At 41.1% G+C, this 21,377-nt stretch overlaps 1 long non-coding RNA gene and 1 pseudogene across 1 annotated transcript in view; both read left to right on the plus strand.

Moving 5' to 3' along the window:
* The window catches only part of LOC103350738 (uncharacterized), a 411,608-nt gene that overhangs the window by 74,628 nt on the left and 315,603 nt on the right, over positions 1–21,377 (plus strand). The gene's annotated exons all lie outside the window — the stretch shown is intronic.
* LOC138843518 (golgin subfamily A member 7 pseudogene) lies at positions 20,270–20,689 on the plus strand (annotated as a pseudogene).

Raw genomic sequence — 21,377 nt, forward strand, 5'->3', positions numbered from 1 at the left:
CTGGACCAGTTGAAAACTGTCATGTAAACAGATAATTGCTGTACAAGGCAATTTGCAGCATGAATGAGAGGCTGAAATGATTAAAGAATTATGTTTCTGTGCGTGTGTGCGCCTGATGATAAGGAAAAAGTTGTGCAAGTGTGTAGACCAAAGATAGGAGCCCAAATGCAGAGTGTGAAAGATTAGAGGGGAATTACTGATGTCATGGGGGTCCCAAAAGATGCCTGAGAGATGGGGCCCAGTATTCTATAGAATATTTTACTTCCAAAATTAAAAGATGTGACTCTACATCACTTAGTAGAAGAGGAGGCAGAAGGCAGATGGCAGATGTTCTCATGGCTTAGTCTGGATGGAGGGGATGGAGAGGAACTCTATTTGTGTTGTATGAGGAAGGTCATTTGCTTAGAATGAGGGGATTGTAGAGTATGCTAATAGTTTGGAACAGCTGTACGGGAAATCTGAAATGGAGCTGAGTGGGGACAAATAAAAGGACTGCCAGTAGCACATAGTCCAGTTGATGCTGGAGATCATGGATTTGTCAGATTGCCAGTAAGCAGAGTAATGTGATTTTCCTCTGTCCATGCTCAGCTGCCTGGAATCAGGGGCTGAGAAAGTTAATGGTTGGGCTGATCCAGGGCTGGGGATTGACAGGGCAGGTGTGCAACATGTTTTACTGATAACCTGAGTCTCTGAACAGGCAAAAACAAAGAACTAATCTCATTTTTAAGTTTTGAAAGTTAGTTGATCAGAAATGGTGAGAAAATGTTTCTCTCTCTCTCTTCGTATATATGGCTATAACTTATACTTGTACTTTGTTATAGTTCTTGCTTGCTGTAAAACTTCTCTTTGTTTTGAGCTCAGAACTGACCAGAACAATATAACTATGGTTAAGGATAAATTAACACAGCTTAATTTTTTTTTCTAAAGAAACTTTGTTTAATGTATACAAACAAGTACAACTTTAGGAATATAGTTATCATAGCTTACTTCTTATTGACTAACTAAAACTATTCTTCAGCCATGTGAGATTTTTCTATGTTCCTAATACTCCTTTATGCCACTAAAAATCTAGCAGAAGAAAGGTAAGAGAAAAGAAAAAAAATCTCTAAAAATATAATTACATACTCAGGCAGAATTGCTTAGCTAAGCATCTTGTTATTAATTAATATGTTGTAAATTTTGCTGCTTTGGCTGAGAGTAAGATGCTGTGTTTAGAGGAGCCATTAAACAAAGACAAAAGGAAAACATCTGGAGCAGCTTAGCTTCAGTACAGACTGCAGGCTGAAATCACACTCAATGACATTTCTCTTTCCCCAAGTGCCTGCCAAATCCCTGAGATTCACCGATTTCCATGAGGTTACATCACAAGCATTTGATAAAAATGGTGTTGCTCTTCATAAAGGCTATACATGCATACCAATGGCACACACAGTCCTGATAGGAATTCTGGTTTACTGAGCAATGTTTCTTGAAATCTGTCATTTTATTTTCTATGTCTTCAGAATGAAAGTCTCACCTCCTAAGTGTGTATTGATGACTGGCAGGTGAGGGAGAGCAAGCCAAGTCTGATCCTTTAGAATTATGTTTGAAGCAGAAATTAAATGTGGCTCTTCACAGCCTCCCTCAACAGGAAGCAGTTAGCAGTAGGCAAGCAAGTTCAAATTTTAAAGGGAGACTGTTGCTGCAAATGGCTCTCCCCCAGAAGACCCTCTCAGAATTTCAGTGGTGGGTAACTAGCAGGTTTCAACTCCAGGAACTAAGATAATTTTCTCTTCGCTTCTGGCCTGCCAAGTTGTACACTGTCTTCAGCGGAGGCAGTGCTGCCAGAATGAATAACTGGAGAATCTACTCAACTCTATTTATTTTAGAGTATGATAATTTGAGGGAAAATTAAAATTGTCAGTTTTGCATTACACCCTAAAGCTCTCAGTACTGGTTATCTCGTCAGACCTAAAAAAACATGCTTCTTCAGAGAACTGTGTAAACAGATGGAGAAGCCAAGGAAAGAGGGGACTTGCTAAGGGCCACACAGTGTGCTCAAGGCAGGCTGGGCACCTGAGTGTCCTGACTGAGCTGACTTGAGGTCTTCCACTCTAGGTCCAGGACAGGGCAACATATGCATGCTGAGATCTTGGGGTTAACACTGAGCAGTCTGGTTACTCAAAGGGCAAGGACAATATATTTTCAAGGTCCAACTTCTGACCTGTAATGAGCTGTGCCAGAGGCCTGGAGACTTTAAGGGCAAGGTCTCTGTTGGTTCAGCCTTGCATACTTGGCCCTGAGCCCAGGTCTGGGCACAGAAGTATCAGTGGGAACTCAATCAGTGTGCAATAAATTATGATGCTTTATAAAACATGCCATATAATCTTGTTTCTCGGCTTGCCATGCTGCGATAGCTTTTCTTTTCAATCATAGTAGAAGACAGAACCCTGACAGATCTGGTGCTTGCTGCCTGTTTTGATGCATTTGCTTCTCTCCCTTCCTCATGCTTTCCAATTTTGTTTTTGTCCACAGGAAGGGATCCTTTTTTTTTTTTTATTAAGACTTATTTATTTACTTGAGATAGTTACAGAGAGAGGGAGACACACACACACACACACACAGAAAGGGAGGGAAGGAGAGAGGGAGAGAGGGAGAGAGAATCTTCCATCAGCTGGTTTACTCACCAGATGACCACAAGGGCTGGGACTGGGGCCAGGCCAAAGCTAGGAGCCAGAAGCTTCATCTAGGTCTCCCATGTGGGTGGCAGAGGCTTGCCAAGCACTTGGGCCATCTTCTGCTGCTTTTCCCAGACCATAAGCTGGAAGCTGGATCAGAAGTGGAGGAGCTGGGACTTGAACAGATGCCTATATGGGATACTGGAATTGCATGCAGTAGCTCTATCCACCTCACAACATTGCTAGCCCCAGGAGAAGCTCCTTTTGTACTGGCTATTCTTTATACCTAGTCTCTTGTTCCACATGCTGAAAAAGGAGAATTCCTTACATTCTTCAGTATTTGACTAAAAAGTCCTATTCATACTGCCCTTTTAAAAATCATCTCCTTTTCCCACTCATTTGCCCGCATTCCTTGTCCCTTTAAGCTTGCTCTTTTTCTCATAATACTCACCTTCCTCTAACTTATTAGCTAATGCATCTCTTTATAATATTGATGTTTTATTGTCTGTCTCCCCCCTTGCTAGCATGTAATCCTACAAGGGAGTGGATATTCATTGTCTTTATTCACTGATACTCCTAATGTTTCAGCCAGTGTCTGACCATAGAAGACACTTTGCAGATAACTGTGGAATGAGTCAATGAATAAAGCTGGATTAGTGAAGCCAGTGAGTGAAAGGAATGTCGTCATCATTATCATCATCTTCTTTTTTTAATCTGAACCTTTTTTTTTAAAGATTTTATTTATTTGTTTGATAGGCAGATTTGCAGACAGAGGGAGAGAGGGAGAGAGGCCTTCCATCCACTGGATCACTCCCCAAATGGTAGAAACAGCCAGAGCTTGGCCGATCCAAAGCCAGGTGGCAGGAGCTTTTTCCAGGTCTTCCAGATGGGTACAGGGCCGCAAGCACTTGGGCCATCTTTTTTGCTTTCCCAGGCAATAAGCAGAGAGCTGGACCAGAAAAAGGACTAGCACTCATATGGGATGCTGTCACTGCAGACAGGCTTAGCCTACTATGCCACAGCACAGCACTTCACCTTCTTTTTTAAAAGATTTATTTACTTGAAAGTCAGAACTACAGAGAGAGAGGGAAAGACAGAGAGAAATAGATCTTCCCTTTGCTGTATCACTCCCCAGATGGCTGCAATGGCCAGCACTAGGCCAGGCTAAAGCCAGGAACCAGGGGCTTCATCGAGGTCTTCCATGTGGGTGATAGGGGCCCAAACACTTAGGCCGTCTTCCACTGCTTTTACCAGGCCACTTATTGGGTAGCTGGATTGGAAGTAGAGCAGCTGGGACTCAAATTAGTGACCCTAAAGGATGCCAGCATTGTAGGCAGTGGCTTTACCTGCTATGCCAGCCCCAGGAATGTCTTCTTAAAGCCAGGGCCAACGCACATGAGGTGTCAATTGTGGCCAATTTATAGAGGTAGATATCAATTTTCATTTTCAGAAGTCCTTATAATTCATGAACTTGGTCAACTTCCAGAATCAAGGCTACAGACTTTTCAACTTATTAACTGTCAAACCTTTTGATTAACAATGTGTAGTTCAATCACTGATGAATTAAAAGAGGACATGTGGATCAGGATTTCTGAAAGTGTATATGAACTTCCCAGCATTAGGAGTGCTTGTTAAGTGTTCTAGTTCCTGAGTCCCAACCAGTTTACTGAATATAGATAAGGATTAGATACCTTGGTGATTTGAATGCATTATAAGATGTAAGAATTACTAGTATATAGCAATGATGGAATTGTAGTAGAACAAGATTTCCTCTACTATAGTATAATTATTCCCCAGGATGTTGATAAGATTGTAGTTTAAACAAAGTGTTCCTTGAATCAATCAATTAGGGCAATGCTGAGGGAATGGATTTTTTTTTCAACAGTATTTCTTGTAACCTTCAGTAAGCTGATATCATGGTGATGTCATCATTCTCAAGAATAGGTTGTAGTACAGTGCATCCCAGATTCATTCCATACCAAACATCTCTTTTTAGGTACCTCCTCCTACCTTTGGGGGAGAGGTGTTTTATTTTTCCTCAAAGGAAAAGTCTGGGAATTCCTGTTATATATAATATCTAATATTTATTCCTGATTTGAGCACTCCATAATTATATTTTCTCTGGTTAATTCCCCTTAGTTTATAATCTAATTGAGGCTTTTTACATTCCTGAGAAGAAAGTATAAAATAGTTTTTCTATTTTTCATGGTTTCCTAGAGTTATCCTTGCAAATAAGAGACGTGTGTGTGTGTGAGAGAGAGAGAGAGAGAGAGAGAACAAATGTCAGACTAGAGGCTACACAAAGAAGCCCTGTATAGTGCACCTGAGTGAGTGTGGTGAGTGTGCTTGTTAAAATTAGCTTTGGTAGTTTAGTAAGTGAGAGTTCTGTCCTCTGTGTGAAGCATTATATGTTAAGGGGATACACACATATGAGTACACCTATCTCATGGGGTATGAATGAACACACTGGGGCTTGGTTCTTCTGTATGATTAGCACTTATCTGTTCCTTTGTTGCTTTCCAATTCTGTGGCATGGGCCCTGAAAAAGGAGGGTTATGTGCTTGGAATAAACAGCCTTCCCCCCATTGGAAAGCCACACAAGGTCCACAGCCCATTACATCCTTCAGTGTAATGGAAGCGTCCCCACTTGGGCAATCGTTGTCCACAAATGTAATGAACCAAAGGGAAGGTAATGAGAAGCAACTGTCACGGCATCTCGAGGGCCCAGTTTCTCCCACCACACAATTACACTGTGACCCTAGAGAAACGGAGAAGACTGTAACATTCTCCCCTTTCCTGATGGTCTTCAGATCAGTCCTGGCTTACCAGAGGGAGCTGAAATGCACCGGTTTTCATCTGACAGTCCAGAGGGTGTCCCAGGAAATCTATGATTCTAATAAGGAGGCAGCTCTACACATAGTCACACAGGGCTTCCTCAGTGTGAATCTGGCCTCTTGCCTGAGAGATGCCAGGAGCCTAAGATGGTCCTTTCCTGCGTTTTTCTGGCGTGTGTTTGCGGGGTGAGAAATGCTCCTTCTTTCATCACAGGGGAATCTAGAGAGCAGGCTCATGGGCAGAGCCACATTTCTGTTAGCAGAAGATGTGCTGAAGCTTAAAAGAACAAAAAGCCGTCTTTTAAGCTTTGATGGGAAAATGCAGTGATGGCTGTTCTTGGCTCCTGTGTATCACCAGTCTTATTTCTGAGTCACATTTCAGCAATGGCATTGACTGACCTGTAGAAGAAAGGCTACGGTTGGCTGAAGAGAAGGTAGAGGGTTGCCCTCCAAGTTGACTTCTAGAGAGTGTGCATACAGAAGGTGCCAAAAGGTGGAAGGATCTTACAATTCCTCTCATTGTCTTCCTTTTGCTCTGATAGCTGTGGCTTGCCTGCACTCTGGAGGCAGCCTGCCAACTGCTTGCTGAGCGGTGAATGGGAACAAGCTGGGCTGCTGTGTTGCTTGGCAAGGAGAGAACGGCAGTGCAGGCTGGCTGCTGGCTGCGGGACGCTGCTTCCCACTCCTCTGTGCCCCTGCCTGCAGGAAGCCCCCAGGTGGCATTAGGGAGAATTAGCGTGTAAATTACAGGGCTTGCTAATTTCTCACCACTTCATTAGTTGACAGTTCAATGAAAGTGCTCTGCTGTCATTCCCCTCACGTCAGCAGCACTGACCCTTCTCATCAGCTGGAGCAGAGGAGCAGAGTTGAGTCGTGTGGTGTTGACACGCATGTGGCCTTAGATTTCCACCCCCTCACATCATGTGTGCTTGTTTATTCTATGACCCTGTTACTAGCAATTACTTCCTCAGATGTCCCTGCAGCGTCTCCCTCACATCTTATTATTATTTTTTTTTAATGCTTGCTTTAGCACTGTGAGGAAAAGATGGAAATTACTCCTGACCCTATCTATCCATGTCCTTTTACAGCTTGGGTTCAAAGATAGTCCAGAAAGAAAGAAAAAGAAAATGATAGATTATATTTACATGAACTCTTTCTTATAGCCTTCATCAGAGCTTATATATATATATATGTATATATGTGTGTGTGTATATTTATATATATGTTTCTGAGAGCTTGGTATGTAACAGGCAGTGTATATTTTTTATTGATTGATTTGAAAGGCAAAGTGACAGAAATGGAGCGACAGAAGAGAGACAGAGAGACAGAGAGAGAGAGAGAAAATTGATTTTCTCTCTACTGGTTCATTTCCCAGATGCTGGCTTCTGGGTTAGGCCAAACCGAGAGCCCAGATCTCCATCCTGGAGTTCCTGAACTCTTGAGCTATCACAGACTGCCTTCCTGGGCGCATTAACATGAAGCTGGATTGGAAGTGGCGTGGCCAGGACTCGAACCAGCCCTCTGGTGTGGGTTGCAGGCATACCAAGAAACAGCTTAAGCTATTGCACAACAGCACCTACTTCCAGGCAGTGTTCGAAGAACTTCACAATTCATTAAATTCTGTTATTTCTATTTTGTGCAGGAGGAAGGTGAGGCACAGAGATGTTAACTTTACTTCCTAGGACACAGCGTTTCCATATTGGAAAATTAGATCCAAAGCCCACACTATAAATACTAGGATATTTTGCCTTAGCAATGAGACACCAACTATATGTTGGTAACTCTACCAGAGTTTATTAGCCCAGTAATCCTTTTGTATCCGTCAGTCAGGAGCTGTTTGTTGAGTACCTCCTATCTCTGAGGGCCCATGCTTATTAGCAAATATAAGTACATATGGATTAGGAGTTGACTCACTTTTCTCTATAGAGCATTAGATAGCAAAGATTTTTGACTTTGAAGGAAACATGGTCCCTGTCCCAACTAGTATGAAAGCAGCTATGAACAATATGTCCTTACTTGAATATGTCTGTATTCTAATATAACTACAAAAATAAGCAGCAAAGCCGGCGCCGTGGCTCAATAGGCTAATCCTCCACCATGCGGCGCCGGCACACCGGGTTCTAGTCCCGGTTGGGGCGCCGGATTCTGTCCCGGTTTCCCCTCTTCCAGGCCAGCTCTCTGCTATGGCCAGGGAGTGCAGTGGAGGATGGCCCAGGTGCTTGGGCCCTGCACCCCATGGGAGACCAGGAAAAGCACCTGGATCCTGGCTCCTGCCATCGGATCAGCACGGTGCGCCGGCTGCAGCGGCGGCCATTGGAGGGTGATCCAACGGCAAAGGAAGACCTTTCTCTCTCTGTCTCTCTATCTCTCACTGTCCACTCTGCCTGTCAAAAAAAAAAAAAAAAATAAGCAGCAGACTGTATTTGGCCCATGGACCACATCTGTGGAAGATAAAGAAGCTCTAAGATAAACCCAGGTCCATCAATATAGTGTAATTGAATGTGAAGCTGTATGGTCCTGCCCATCCATCCCTATGAGGTGTAGAAATTTAAAGTATCAAGGAACAGAGAGACTTGTGTGCTCTTTGATAAGATGAGGTAAATGGTTTCTAGAGGAAGTAATCAAAATTTAATGCATTGCTGATTGGGTTTCACTGATACATAGTTCTTATTGTAATGTTTGGTGGGGAAGTTGATTTCCCCTTCCTTCCTTGGTAATGTAACTCCAGCTTGTTGGTTACTATCACATGTTCAGTTCCAAGCAATGGCTCATTGTTAATGTAACTCCAGCTTGTTGGAGTTCATGTTCAGTTCCAAGCAATGGCTCATCATTGACTAAAGTTAATCATTACTGTATTCTCTAGCTTACCAGCCTCTTTTGCAGCTAAACGTGGCTGGGAGACCCAGCTCTGATGAATTAGAATTAGGGAACACCTTCTGGGTGAAGTGAGGAGGATTCTTGGGAAACTTTTTGCTTTTCTGATCAATGGGAGAGACAAAGCTAGGGCCACACATCATGCCTCACATTTTCTTGCACACATGTAAACACTAGGATGACCTGGGTCAACCTTACAACCATCGTCATAGGTGGGAAATTGGGACAAGGGGATGGCTTTTGATAACACTACTGTGGTACTATGCAGATACCTGGATGCCTAACCCTAGTCTTTTTGTTAAAAGATTTAATGATATGTTTCTACTGCTATGTCACTGTTGGAGGAATGACAAATGTATCTTTCAAAATAACCAGAAGTTATTGAGTTCTAGAAGTTTCTTTTCGGATACTTCAGAAAATTTTTACTATATATGGTAAAAATTATATCTACCTACTTTCATTTTCTTTTTTTAAAAGATTTATTTATTTACTTGAAAGAGTTACACAAAGAGGTAGAGAGGGAGAGGGAGAGAGAGAGGCAGAGAGAGAGAGAGAGAGAGGTCTTCCATCCCCTGGTTCACTCCCCTGATGGCCGCAACGCTGGAGCTGTGCCAATCCGAAGCCAGGAGCAAGGAGCTTCCGCCGGGTCTCCCACGTGGTGCAGGGGCCCAAGGATTTGGGCCATCCTCTACTGCTTTCCCAGGCCATAGCAGAGAGCTGGATCAGAAGAGGAGCAGCAGGGACTTGAACTGTCACCCAAATGGGATGCCGGCACTGCAGGCAGTGGCTTTACCCACTACACCAGAGTGCCGGCCCCGACTTTCATTTTCTTAGTAGTTTCCTTCTTCATTACCTGTTATGGCTCAGTGGCGGCCTCCAGCATGTTTTTTTTTTTGTTGTTGTTGTTGTATTTTTTGATTTTTTTCTATAAAAATTAATAAAAATAGTTTAAAACAGCACTAACAAAACAAATTTTACTTTTAACCAAACTTCTTTTCTGGCTTACACTATTTCCCCATCCTTGTCTACCTTCTGATTTTCTAGGCTCACCTCTTATTGGTTTTCTTTCCTTTATTATTGTATTTCAGTTCTTTGTCGACTGGCTTTATAAACTCTGTCTTGCTACACATTTTTTCATTTTAGGACTGTCAGTAGTATCATGTTGAAAGTATGAAGTATGATCTTGAAGTTTGAGTCTGATGTTACTAAGTTTCAATCAACTGTTAACTTCAGTCATTTATTCAGTTAGTGCATGTTATTGAGTGGCTCTTATGTGCCAGTCACTGTTCTGTGTGCTATTGAATGAGGATGCATGGACCCTGGAAACTCTAGAGTCTTCTCTATTACCCCCCTTTTCCCTTGAGTTGTCATACAAATGATCATTCCATTAAGATCCAGTATAAATGCTATTTCCTCCATGAAACCTGAAGTGACCTATTAATTCACCCCTTTGCATTTCTACCACTCTGTTGTTTTCCACTTGTTTTTGGTTATTTTCCTACTTGATTTTATGTTTGTTTATTGGTATAGATTTTTGTCTGGGAGTTCATAAAAGGGAACTGCTATGCCATTTATATCTTTCCCTAGTTTCTAGTCCTGTGTTGCTGCCTGAAATAGTCATACCCATATACGCAGTAAGGGTCATAAGCCATCTAAAATATACACTCTCTCCAGATACCTTAAACCTAATCTATATCTTGTCATCGCTTCTCTTAACTGTCAGTCTGTTCTCCCAGACCCCAAAGCTGCTTCTTGTCCATCATCTTCTCCCCATTCTTCAGGTATGCCTCACCCCTTGTCTTTTCTGGACCTTCTCAGCTGTACCTCTTCCCACACTTTCTTACTTGACATAACTCTTATTGGGAGGCTCAGATCCTGGGGAAGGACATGGAGACTGAGTATATTTTATACTTAGAAAATCTTCCACTGATCATTTAGTTAACAGATAAGTGGATGGACAAGTGAATTTCAGAAGATTATACCTTTAAAATCTTGGTAGATTTTTACTGAATGGAGAAAAGTTGAGAGCTTTTCCTCTAAGACCAGGAATAAGATGATGATGTCCACTTTCACCACTTCTATTCAATGTGGTACTAGAAATGCTAGCAAGAGCAGTTAGGCAAGGGATAGAAATGTAGGCCATCCAAACTGGAAAGAAGGAAGTTAGTTCTGTCCCTATTTGTGGATGAAATGTTCATATAGAGAGTTATCAGGAAACAGAGAATTAGTAGATTAATTTATTAAGGTTGTGGGATTAAAAAATTAACACAAAAATCAGTAACATTTCTATACACCAATAATGAGCTATCTGAAAAAGAGATTTCGAAAGTAATCTCCATTATAGTAGATAACAACCCCTCTTCTTACCCAAAAAATTCCGCTCAAGAATGAATTTAATCAAGGAGGGGAAAGCCCTGTGCAATGAAAAGAATAAAAATGTTAATGAAAGAAATTGAAAAAAGACAGAAATAAATGGAAAGATATTCTGTGTTTCTTTATTTGAATACTTAATTTGTTAAAATCTCCATACTACTCAATTTGATATGGAGTTAATGCAATCCCTATCAAAATTCCAATGTCACACTTAACTGAAATAGAAAAAAAAAATCCTAAAATTTGTATTGCCTCACATAATTCCATGAATAGCCAAAGCTATTAGCAAAAGGAGTAAAGTTGGAGGCATAACACCAGTTGGCTTCAAAATACACTATAGGAGTTGCCATTTGGCCTAGCAGTTAAGATACCCATATCACATCTTAGAATGCCTGGGTCTGAGTCCTGGCCCTACTTCCAATTCCAGGTTCCTGCTAATGTGTACCCTAGGAAGCATCAGGTAATAATTCGAGTACTTGGGTCCCTGTTACCTATGTGGGGAACCTGAAGTGAGTTTCTAGCTCCTGGCCTCAGTCTGGCCCAGTCCTAGACTTTGTAGGCAATTGAGTAATGCACCAGCAAATGGGTATTCTCTCTCTCTTTCTATCTCTGTCCCTTCATCTCTCCCTCTCTCCTTCTGTCTTTCATACCTACATTTTTCTGCTTTTCAAATAAATGAATAAAAATTTCAAAACCACACAAACCAAAATATAATGTAAAGTTATAGTTCTCAACAATAGCAGGGTATAAAAATGAACACTTAGACCAATAAAATAGAGAACCCAGAAATAAACTCATGTACTTATATCCAAATGATTTTTGACATAAGTGCCACCGGCTCTGTAATAAATGGTGCTAAGAGAACTGCATGTCCATATGTAAAGAATGAGACTTGACCCCATGTCTGTTTACCAAAATAAAGTCAAAATACATTAAAGGCTTAAATGTGAAACTAAAAACTTATAAGAACAGTAGAAAAAACATAGGGAAGGGAAGTATTTCTATGACATTGGTCTGGACAAGGATTTTTTTAGGGTAAGAATAAATATAAATGCACAAGCAACAAATGACAAAACAAACAGGTGGGATTCTATCAAACAAAAACTGCTGCATAGCAATGGATATATATAATCAATAGTGTGATGAGACCACCTACTACATAAGAAAGAACATTTTCAACCTATTATCTAATGAGAGATTAATATCCAGAATATATAAAGAACTTATGAAACTCAAAAGCAAGCACCAGATAATTTGATTTCAAAAAGGGCAAATCTGATATACAAATGGGCAACAAGCATATGAAAAAAATTTCATATGATTAATCACCAGGGAATTGCAAATCAAAACCCTAATGAGAGACAAACTCATGTCCATCAGAATAGCTAAAATAAAAAATAGAAAAACTGATAGTTGCTGGTGAGGATGTGGAGAAAGAGGATCTCTTATATACTATTGGCAAAAATGTAAATTAGTACAGATGGAAAACAATTTGGAGATTTCTTCAGAAGCTAAAAATAGAAAGACCTTATAACCCATCAACCTGATTACTGGGTATTTATCCAAAGGAAATGAAATCAATATATCAAAGAGATGCATACACTGGACTTTCATGCTTATTGATGCACTGTTTGCAATAACTAAAATTCTAATCAACTTTCATATGTATCGGTGGATGAAGGGATAAAGAAAGTGTGGTATGGAATTTTTTTCAGTCATGAAAAAGATAAAATACTGTTATTTACAGCAACATGGATGGAACTGGAGAGCATAATGTTAAGTTAAATAAGCCCAACACACAAGACAAATACCATATAATTTCACTCATGTGAAATCTAATAAAAGCTGAGTTCCTAGAATCTAGTGAGAACAGACATGGAAGGGAGAGATGGAAAGATATTCTTTGGGGCTGGCGCTGTGGCGCAGCGAGTTAACACCCTGGCCTGAAGTGCTGGCATCCCCATATGGGTGCTGGTTCGAGGCTGGCTGCTCCACTTCCGATCCAGCTCTCTGTTGTGGCCTGGGAAAGCAGGAAAACAGAGGATGACCCAAGTCCTTGGGCCCCTGCTGCCATGTGGGAGACCTGGAGGAAGCTCCTGGCTCCTGGTTTTGGATTGTCACAGCTCCGGCTGTTGTGGCCAATTGGGCAGTGAACCAGGGGATGGAAGATCACTCTCTCTCTCTCTCTCTGTGTCTCTCTCTGTCTCTCCTCTCTCTTTGTAACTCTAACTTTCAAATAAATAAATCTTTTTAAAAAAAGGAATACAAGAAAAGGAAAGAGATTGTTTAAGAGAACAAGGTCACAGAAAGATAGGGGGAACAAATGTTGGTGTTCTGTTACCCAGAGGGTGATTATAGTTAACAATATCAGATCACATAACCCAAAATAGCCTAAACATAGAATTTTGAAAGTCATCACAGAGAAATAATAATTATTTGAGATACTGCAAGGATTTCTTGAATTGATCAATACCCATTGTATAAATGTGCAAAAATGTCACACCCCATAAAGATGAACAGTTATTATTTGTCACTGAAAAAATAAAACTTGGGACTTTATACTAAATTTGAGATGAAAAATAACATTGACTGCTTGTGGTATTTATTGAAATAAATAAGCCATCAAATACAGATGCAAAAGTTCCTGCATAGTACAGGAGGCCCATACACTCCCACTCACCCTTTCCTTTTGCATCACCGTTCTTGTCAGTACAGTTACCCTCTATCTATAAGTATCGATAAGAAAAACATTTGAACTCAAGTTAGATCAGGAAGTTGTGGCAATTTCTGGAATGTCAAAAGTAAAAATAAAAAAGGAAGCATTAATCCTGCTAGCCCCAAATGAGAAGCTGTCACCACCAAAGCTGTAATTCTCTAAATGAATATAACACCTCTGAAAACTCTCGTAACTCTGCCAAGTATTTACATGTTCTCTCTGAATGTGGCATCTACAGCAAGTGGTTTTGGTCGCGAAGCACACCATCTGTGTGATTACCCACCCTTGCTAGAGTACTCTGAACTCAGCAGTTGTACAACAGATGCATTTAAATATACAGTATTCCTGCTCCCATAGTTCAGAATGGGTGTTAGAAACTGAGGGAAAACAACCAGCTTCCTTGAAAACTCAGACTCCATCTGACATTTTTCCAGACACCTTTTGTAACCATACTCCATGCAATCCTGGAAGATAACATTATCATAATAGATTTACAGATAGTTAAGCAGGTCAGTCTGACCCAGAACATCAGCAGCTGTCGTCACAAAAACTAATGAGTCAATCCGGAAGGTAAAACCAGACCACTGTTTGGTTTTCGTTCAAGTGGAAGTCTGTACGGTCATGGGAAAAACACATCTACACAAGGCAGATTGTCAGCCCTCCAGACAGATGAATAAAAATGGTGTCGCTATAATGCATCTCTTCCCTGTTATTAGCTGTGTCTCTTCCAGAAAATTAGATCAGATAGTTGCTGATGAAATTAGAAAATCAAAAACGAAGGATTATATTTCATCTGTTTCCTTTACATTTTGTTGATTTAAATATTCCATGTGCGTTCACCAAGGTATTTTATTTGGGGATTCCTTCATCCTAATTACAGAGTGACATCTAAAGTTGCATTTATCAGAGTGTAGGTAATAGCAAAGGCTGGGAAGCCCATCTAAATCATGGCTGCTCTTGCCTCCAATTGATGCAGTGACATTGTGCTCCTTCATGTGGCTCATAAGTCATGCCTGGCTGAGGGACAGACATTCTTTACATACATGGGACAGCTTGTTTCATTTTTCCCACAGACCCCTCTCCTGTTTTCTCAGTGTAGTGGTATATGGGAGGCAAGGGTGAGGTCGGCACTGACCTTTTAGCAATGAACTAATTATAATATCAAGAAATTGGGGCCGACACTATGGCATAGTGGGTAAAGCCACCACTTGCAGTACTGGAATCCTATCTGGGCACTGGTTCAAGTCCTGGCTGATCTGCTTCCGATCCAGCTCCCTGTTAATGTGCCTGGGGAAGCACCAGAGGATGATCCAAGTGCTTGGGCCCCTGTATCCAGGTGGGAGAACCAGAGAAAGCTCTTGGCTCCTGGCTTTGGGTTGGCCCATCTCTGGCCATTTTGGCCATTTAGGGAGTGAACCAGTGGATAGAAGACCTCTCTTTCTGTCTTTCCCCTTCTCTGTCTATAACTATGCCTCTCAAGTAGATAATATTTAAAAATAAATAAATTAAATTAAATGTCTGTATTTAAAAAAGACTTGCATGGTAGCCATCTGCATGAAGGATAGGAACACCCTTTAAGCATCCCTGGAAACCAATATGCATGGGCTAGATGGCTGAGAAAGTGTTATAACTGATGTTGTAACTAGTGTTCTATAAATAATATTAGGATACTGCAGAGGCAAGAAGAACCACATTGTTATCAATAAAAATAGATTCCAAAGAGCCTTGGCTATATGGGTTATAACAGCATTCCTACTTTTTTCTCTGAGTAGGAAAAAAAGAAAAAACATGATTTTTGAACTCAAACTAGGTCAGGAACTGGTAGCAATTTCTGGAATGACAAGAGTAAAAATAAGAAATGGAGTAATAATCCTGCTAGCACAAAATGAGGAGTTGACATCATTAAAAGAGCATGACAAGATGTTTTCCTGTTCTGAACAGTAAGAGATGGTGCCTGGATACCATGGAAACTCTTCACCTGCCCCTAATGGGAAAACAGATGTTGAAGTCCCTCTTTTCTACACATTATTTTAAATCTTGACTAATAAATCACTCTACCTCATATGGGCCCATGGAACCTTATAGCATTTTTTTTTAAGATTTATTTATTTGAAAGGCAGAGTTATAGAGAGAGAGAGGGAGATAGAGATTGAGTCCCTCCATCTGCTGTTTCACCCAAATGATGGCAGCAGCTCCAGGCTAGGCTGAAGCCAGGAGCCAGGAACGAGGAACTTGATCTGGGTCTCCCACATAGGTCCAGGGGCCCAAGGTCTTGGGACATCTTCTGTTGTTTTCCTAGGTGCATTAGCAGGGAGCTGGATGGGAAGTGGAGCAGCAGGGACTTGAACCAGCACTAACATGAAATGCTGTACTCATATGGGATGCTGACATTACTGGCAGCAGCTTAACCCACTATACCACAATGGTGGTCCCATAACATTTTTAATGTAATTGTTTATATAGACAGGAGCTCTGCAAATAATGATTTTTCCAGGACCTCATACACACTAGAGGTGACCTGAGATTGTAAACCAGATTTAGGACTTGGAACTGTTGGTAGTTGTTAAGTAAACAGTTGAAAAGACTATTTAGCATAATATAACACAATAAAATTTTATTTTGGAATATGTGAAGAGACTATGTAAGATGATTTAGTGGGTGTGAAAGGAGTGGTCATAGCCCTAAATGCACGGTCAGACCTTGTGAGGGCAGACTCACCTCACAAGAGGAGCATGCGCAGGTTCAATCTCAGTTGAGGAGGACGATGAGAATGCTCATATCTTTAACTGAATTAATAGCATCTGAAAAAGAAATATGTGTTTTGAGGGGGGAAAGAAAACATATTTGGAATTTTTTGCCTTGGAATGTTGGATATTTAATTTCAATTTAAAAAATGATGACAGTGGTGAAATGTTTAACTAAATTCTGGTTGCACTGAAATCCAAAGGTCCTTTGGCTGCGATTTCTCAGAAACATTAATCAAATCTTGGAATAATCTGAAAGTTTATTTAGACATTCAGCAGGGTTTTCTCAACTTGCTTTTATCTAAGTATTTCCAAATCAGCTGAATCAGTTTATCAGAGCAAGCATGAAAGAGTTCTACTTTCTTTTTAGAAGTACCTCTATCCTCATCAATTTGCAGTAGAATTTTGAGATCCATAAGAAGACCTGCAGAGCAGGATCCAGGCAGTTTTGTTGTTTCTGGCTTATTTCCCCTGAGGAAAATATGATGAAGACCACATCGCCACATGGTTATTCAGACAAAATTCCTTCACTCTTGTACTTTGCTGGAATGGAAACAGGCCCTGTCACTATCAAGATGTGCATTCAGAACATTGCTAACATGGGAAGAAATGTATCTTAGAATGGGCCATCAAAGAAGGAGGTACCTTTCTCTGAAGGGAGCAGAGGACTTCCACTTTGACTATGACCTTGTCTACATAAGATCGGAGTCAGCGAACTCAAAAATCTTCCATAGCCTTGGCAGCTTATGTCAAGAGCCTCGGGTGATTACTGGTGTCATAAACAAGAGTGTCAATTGTTAAATCAACAACGGGAGTCACTGTGCACTTACTCCCCATGTAGGGTCTCTGTCCTTAATGTGTTGTACTATGAGAATTAACAATAAAACTAGTCTTCAAACAGTACTTTACACTTTGTGTTTCTGTGTGGGTGCAAACTGTTGAAATCTTTACTTAGTGTAGAGTTGATATTCTGTATATAAAGGTAATTAATGAATCTTGATGAAGAATGGGATGGGATAGGGAGTGAGAGATAGCATGGTTGCGGGTGGGAGGGAGGCTACGAGGGAAAAACTGCTGTAATCCAAAAGTTGTACTTTGGAAATTTATATTTATTAAATAAAACTTAAAAAAAGAAATGTATCTTAGGTTTTGTGATTGTGGGTTTGTGTATTAGCACAATGCCTCAGGCTCTTACCAAATGGATGGTGCCCAAAGTAGCAAACAAGTCAATGAAAGTAAGGTATTAAAATATTATCCATAGTAATGGGAGTTTGACTAAGAGTTATGCTATTCTAACAAAAGTCCCAGACAGTCTTGGTAACTAGGATTTTCGTACATTACTTACTTTCTTACCATTCTGTCTATTTTCATATGGGATGACTGATTTGGTAAATTTCTGATAAGTACTATATGCCAATTACTGTGGTTTACAGGAGGAGCAGTAACAATGATTCTATTTATAATCAGTCATATTGAGTTATTTTGGATTTCTTAATTTTAAAATTTTATTTATTCTTATTCATTTGAAAAGTAGAGCGAACAAGCAAGTGAACAGTATTGATCTTCCATCCAATGGTTCCCTTCACAAATGGTCACAACAGCCAGGTCTGGGCTGGGACAAAGCTAGGAGCCATGAACTCCTTTCAGTTTTTCCATATGGGTGGCAAAGACCAAAATACCTGAGCCCTCACATGCTGCCTTCCAGGGTGCTCATTAGCAGGAACTTGGGTCACAAGCAGAGCAGGGACTAAAACCCAGGAACTCTGATAAAGGATGCAGGTGTCTTAACTGCTGAGTCAAACATCTGCACTTGACATTTTTTTTTGAACCTCAGTAACAGATTGAAAATATAATAAGATAAGCTAGCGCCGTGGTTCAATAGGCTAATCCTCCGCCTTGCAGCTCTGGCACACGGGGTTCTAGTCCCGATCGGGGCGCTGGATTCTGTCCTGGTTGCCCCCCTTCCAGGCCAGCTCTCTGCTGTGGCCCGGGAGTGCAGTGGAGGATGGCCCAAGTGCTTGGGCCCTGCACGTGCATGGGAGACCAGGAGAAGCACCTGGCTCCTGGCTTCGGATCAGCGCGGTGTGCCAGTTGCAGCATGCCGGCCGTGGCGGCCATTTGAGGGTGAACCAACAGCAATGGAAGACCTTTGTCTCTCTCTCTCACTTTCCACTCTGCCTGTCAAAAAATAAAAAAAAAGAGCTTTTTTTTTAAAAAAAGAAAATATAATAAGATAAAAATTTAAATCTTTTGTTTTAATTTTAACTCTGTGGAGTTATTTTCAATTTCAAAGCCCGCTACAAAATCAATTTAGTTAACTTGATTATTTAGTAGTCTTCCTTTTTGAGCTATGAGGTAAGATTTTCTTTATTTCTTCTTTTTTTAACAAGATTTATATATTTATTTGGAAGAGAGAGAGTGTGTGTGATGTGTGTGTGTGAGGGAGGAGAGGAGATATCTTCCATCTGCTTGTTCACTCTCCAGATGGCTGTAGTGGCTGGAGCTGGGCTGATCTGAAGCTAGGAGCCAGGAGCATCTTTTGGGTGTCCCACATGGATGCAGGGGCCAAAGCACTTAGGCCGTCCTCTGCTGTTTTCCCAGGAACATTAGCAGGGAGCTGGATCAGAAGTGGAGCAGCTGGGACTCGAACCAATGCCCATATATAGGGTGCAGGCGCCACAGACAGAGGTTTTACCCACCACGTCACAGCACAGGCCCTGAGAATTTCTTTATTTAGTCATCAATTGATGGACATCTGTGTTGATTCCATATCTTAGCTATTTTGAGTTTAGCTGCTGTAAACATGGGGTACAGATAACTCTCTCATATGCTGATTTCATTTTCTTTGGGTAAATTCCCAGGAGTAGAATGACTGGGTTACGTGGTAGATCTATTTTCAGATTTCGGAGGAATCTCCAGACTGTCTCCCGTAATGGTTTTGCTAATTTACATTTCCACCAACAGTGTACAAGAGTATCTTTTTTTCCTGCATCCTCACCAGCATTTGTCATTTTTTTTTTTTTTTTTGATTTTTGGGTAATGGCCATTCTAACTTGGGTGAGGTGAAACCTCATTGTGATTTTTATTTGCGTTTCCTGATGGCTATTGATCCTGAGCATCTTTTCATGTGTCTGTTGGCCTGGCCATTTATACTTCATTCTTTGAAAAATGCCTGTTCATATCCTTAGCCCATTTCTCTTTTTTCCCCCAGAAACCTTTTATTTAAGGAATACAAACTTCATGTATCCTGTAAGTAGAACTTTAGGAGCATATTTATTCTCCCCACCATACCTGCCCTCCCACCCACACTCCCATGCCTTTTTCTCCCTCTTCTCCTATTCCCACCCTACTTTTTACTAAGATCAAAATTTTAAATTAAATTTATACTTATACACTTAAGTCTATACTAAGTAAAGAGTTCAACAAATAGTATAAAAAAACCCACTGTCTCTCAACAGTTGAGACAGGGCTTTTCAAAGCCATTTCATCTCAAAGTATCAATTTCACTTCCGTTGATTACCTTTTAAGTGCTCTACTAGTTACCGCAGATCAGGAAGAACATATGGTATTTGTCCTTTTGGAGCTGGCTTATTTCACTAAGTATGACGTTTTCCAGTTTTATCCATTTTGTTGCAATGACAAGGTCCCCCCCCTTCTTTTTTTTTTTTTTTACCATGTTGTATTCCATGGTGTACATATCCCATAATTTCTTTATCCAGTCTTCAGTTGACAGGCATTTGAGTTGATTTCAAAGATTAGCTATTGTGATTTGAGCTGCAATAATCATGGGGGTACAGAAAACTCTCTCATATGCTGATTTCATTTTTTATTGGTAAATTCCCTGGAGTAGGATGGCTGGGTCATATGATAGGTTTATATTCAGATTTCTGAGTTATCTCCATACTGTCTTCCATAGTGGCTGTACCAGTTTACATTCCCACCAACAGTGGATTAGGATACTTTTTCCCCTACATCTTTGCCAGCATTTGTTTTTTTGTTGATTTCTGTATGAAAGCAATTCTAGAGCAGCTGAAGGGCAGAGGAGGTGGCAAGGCCTGTCCAGCCCTCGCAATGAGGCCACAGCAGATGTTAATGTCTGGGAAGGTGTTCATTCAGTGAGACTATAGCAGTGGGACCCACTGCCAGTTCCAGACCAAGTTCCCCATGGAGCTGGAGAAACAGATTGATAGGCAGCCGTTTGAGGAAACTATTTGAACTCTGAATAACCTGGATGCAGAAGCAGAGAAGCTCATATGCAGAACCTGGATGCAGAAGCTTAAAGGCTGTCTGGCCTGTTTAACAGCCTGTGCCATTTTCTTATGCATGGAGACTCATTATGAGAAGGTTCTCAAGAAAGTCTCCAAGTACATTCAAGAGCAGAATGAGATCTATGCTCTGCAAGGCCTCCTGCTGACAGATCCCATGGAGTGGGAACTTTGAGTTATTAAAATTACAATTTATGAAGACAGAGGCCTGAGCAGTAGAAGATAAGCCCTAGAATTTAAAGATCCCACCTCCTGCTGGGACCCTTGTCTGTCCCTGGCCCACTGTGTCCCTGCCTTCTCTCCAGAGCATCATTCCTTGTCTCTGCTGCCAGGCCATGGTGCCATTCACTCCAAGGACTGACTTTCTAAATGCCCGCACCAAGAGTGACCTACAGTCACTCAGCGTCCACTTTGTATCTGCACATTGTGTAGGACTCCATAATATTAGGATTAGTTTCTGAGAAAACACAATGAAGCATTCCACTTTTTCTGATTTAAAGCCATCAAAGACAAGATATGTGGGGGCAGCCCAGGGAAAAGTTTGTTTCCTGCCTGCTACTTGGACAGCTGACTGTGTTGGTTCCTTGGGCAAGTCTCAAGGTAGCTGTCACCTTGGCTCAGGCCTCCAGGTGAGCAGGAGGTGTCTCTCCAGGGTTGTGCTGAGGAGTGGGCCAGGTCTATAGTCTTGCCATTGCATCTCCCAGGTTGCAGATAGCTCCCAGTTTTGCTGTGACTCACTTCTTGTAAGATCTGTCTCTGCTGTTCAGTTTCTGACATTGAAGCTCACTGAGAAAGTAATGTACCATCTTGTCTGTTTCATTATAGCTATGACCCCTAATTAAAGCAGTGTTTAATGCAGTGCCCTGTAACTTGGAGTGTCTTCTATCGCTGTTGCATCACTTTGAATATTGGGA

The sequence above is a fragment of the Oryctolagus cuniculus genome, chromosome 8, assembly GCF_964237555.1.
Source record: "Oryctolagus cuniculus chromosome 8, mOryCun1.1, whole genome shotgun sequence".
Taxonomy (NCBI): domain Eukaryota; kingdom Metazoa; phylum Chordata; class Mammalia; order Lagomorpha; family Leporidae; genus Oryctolagus; species Oryctolagus cuniculus.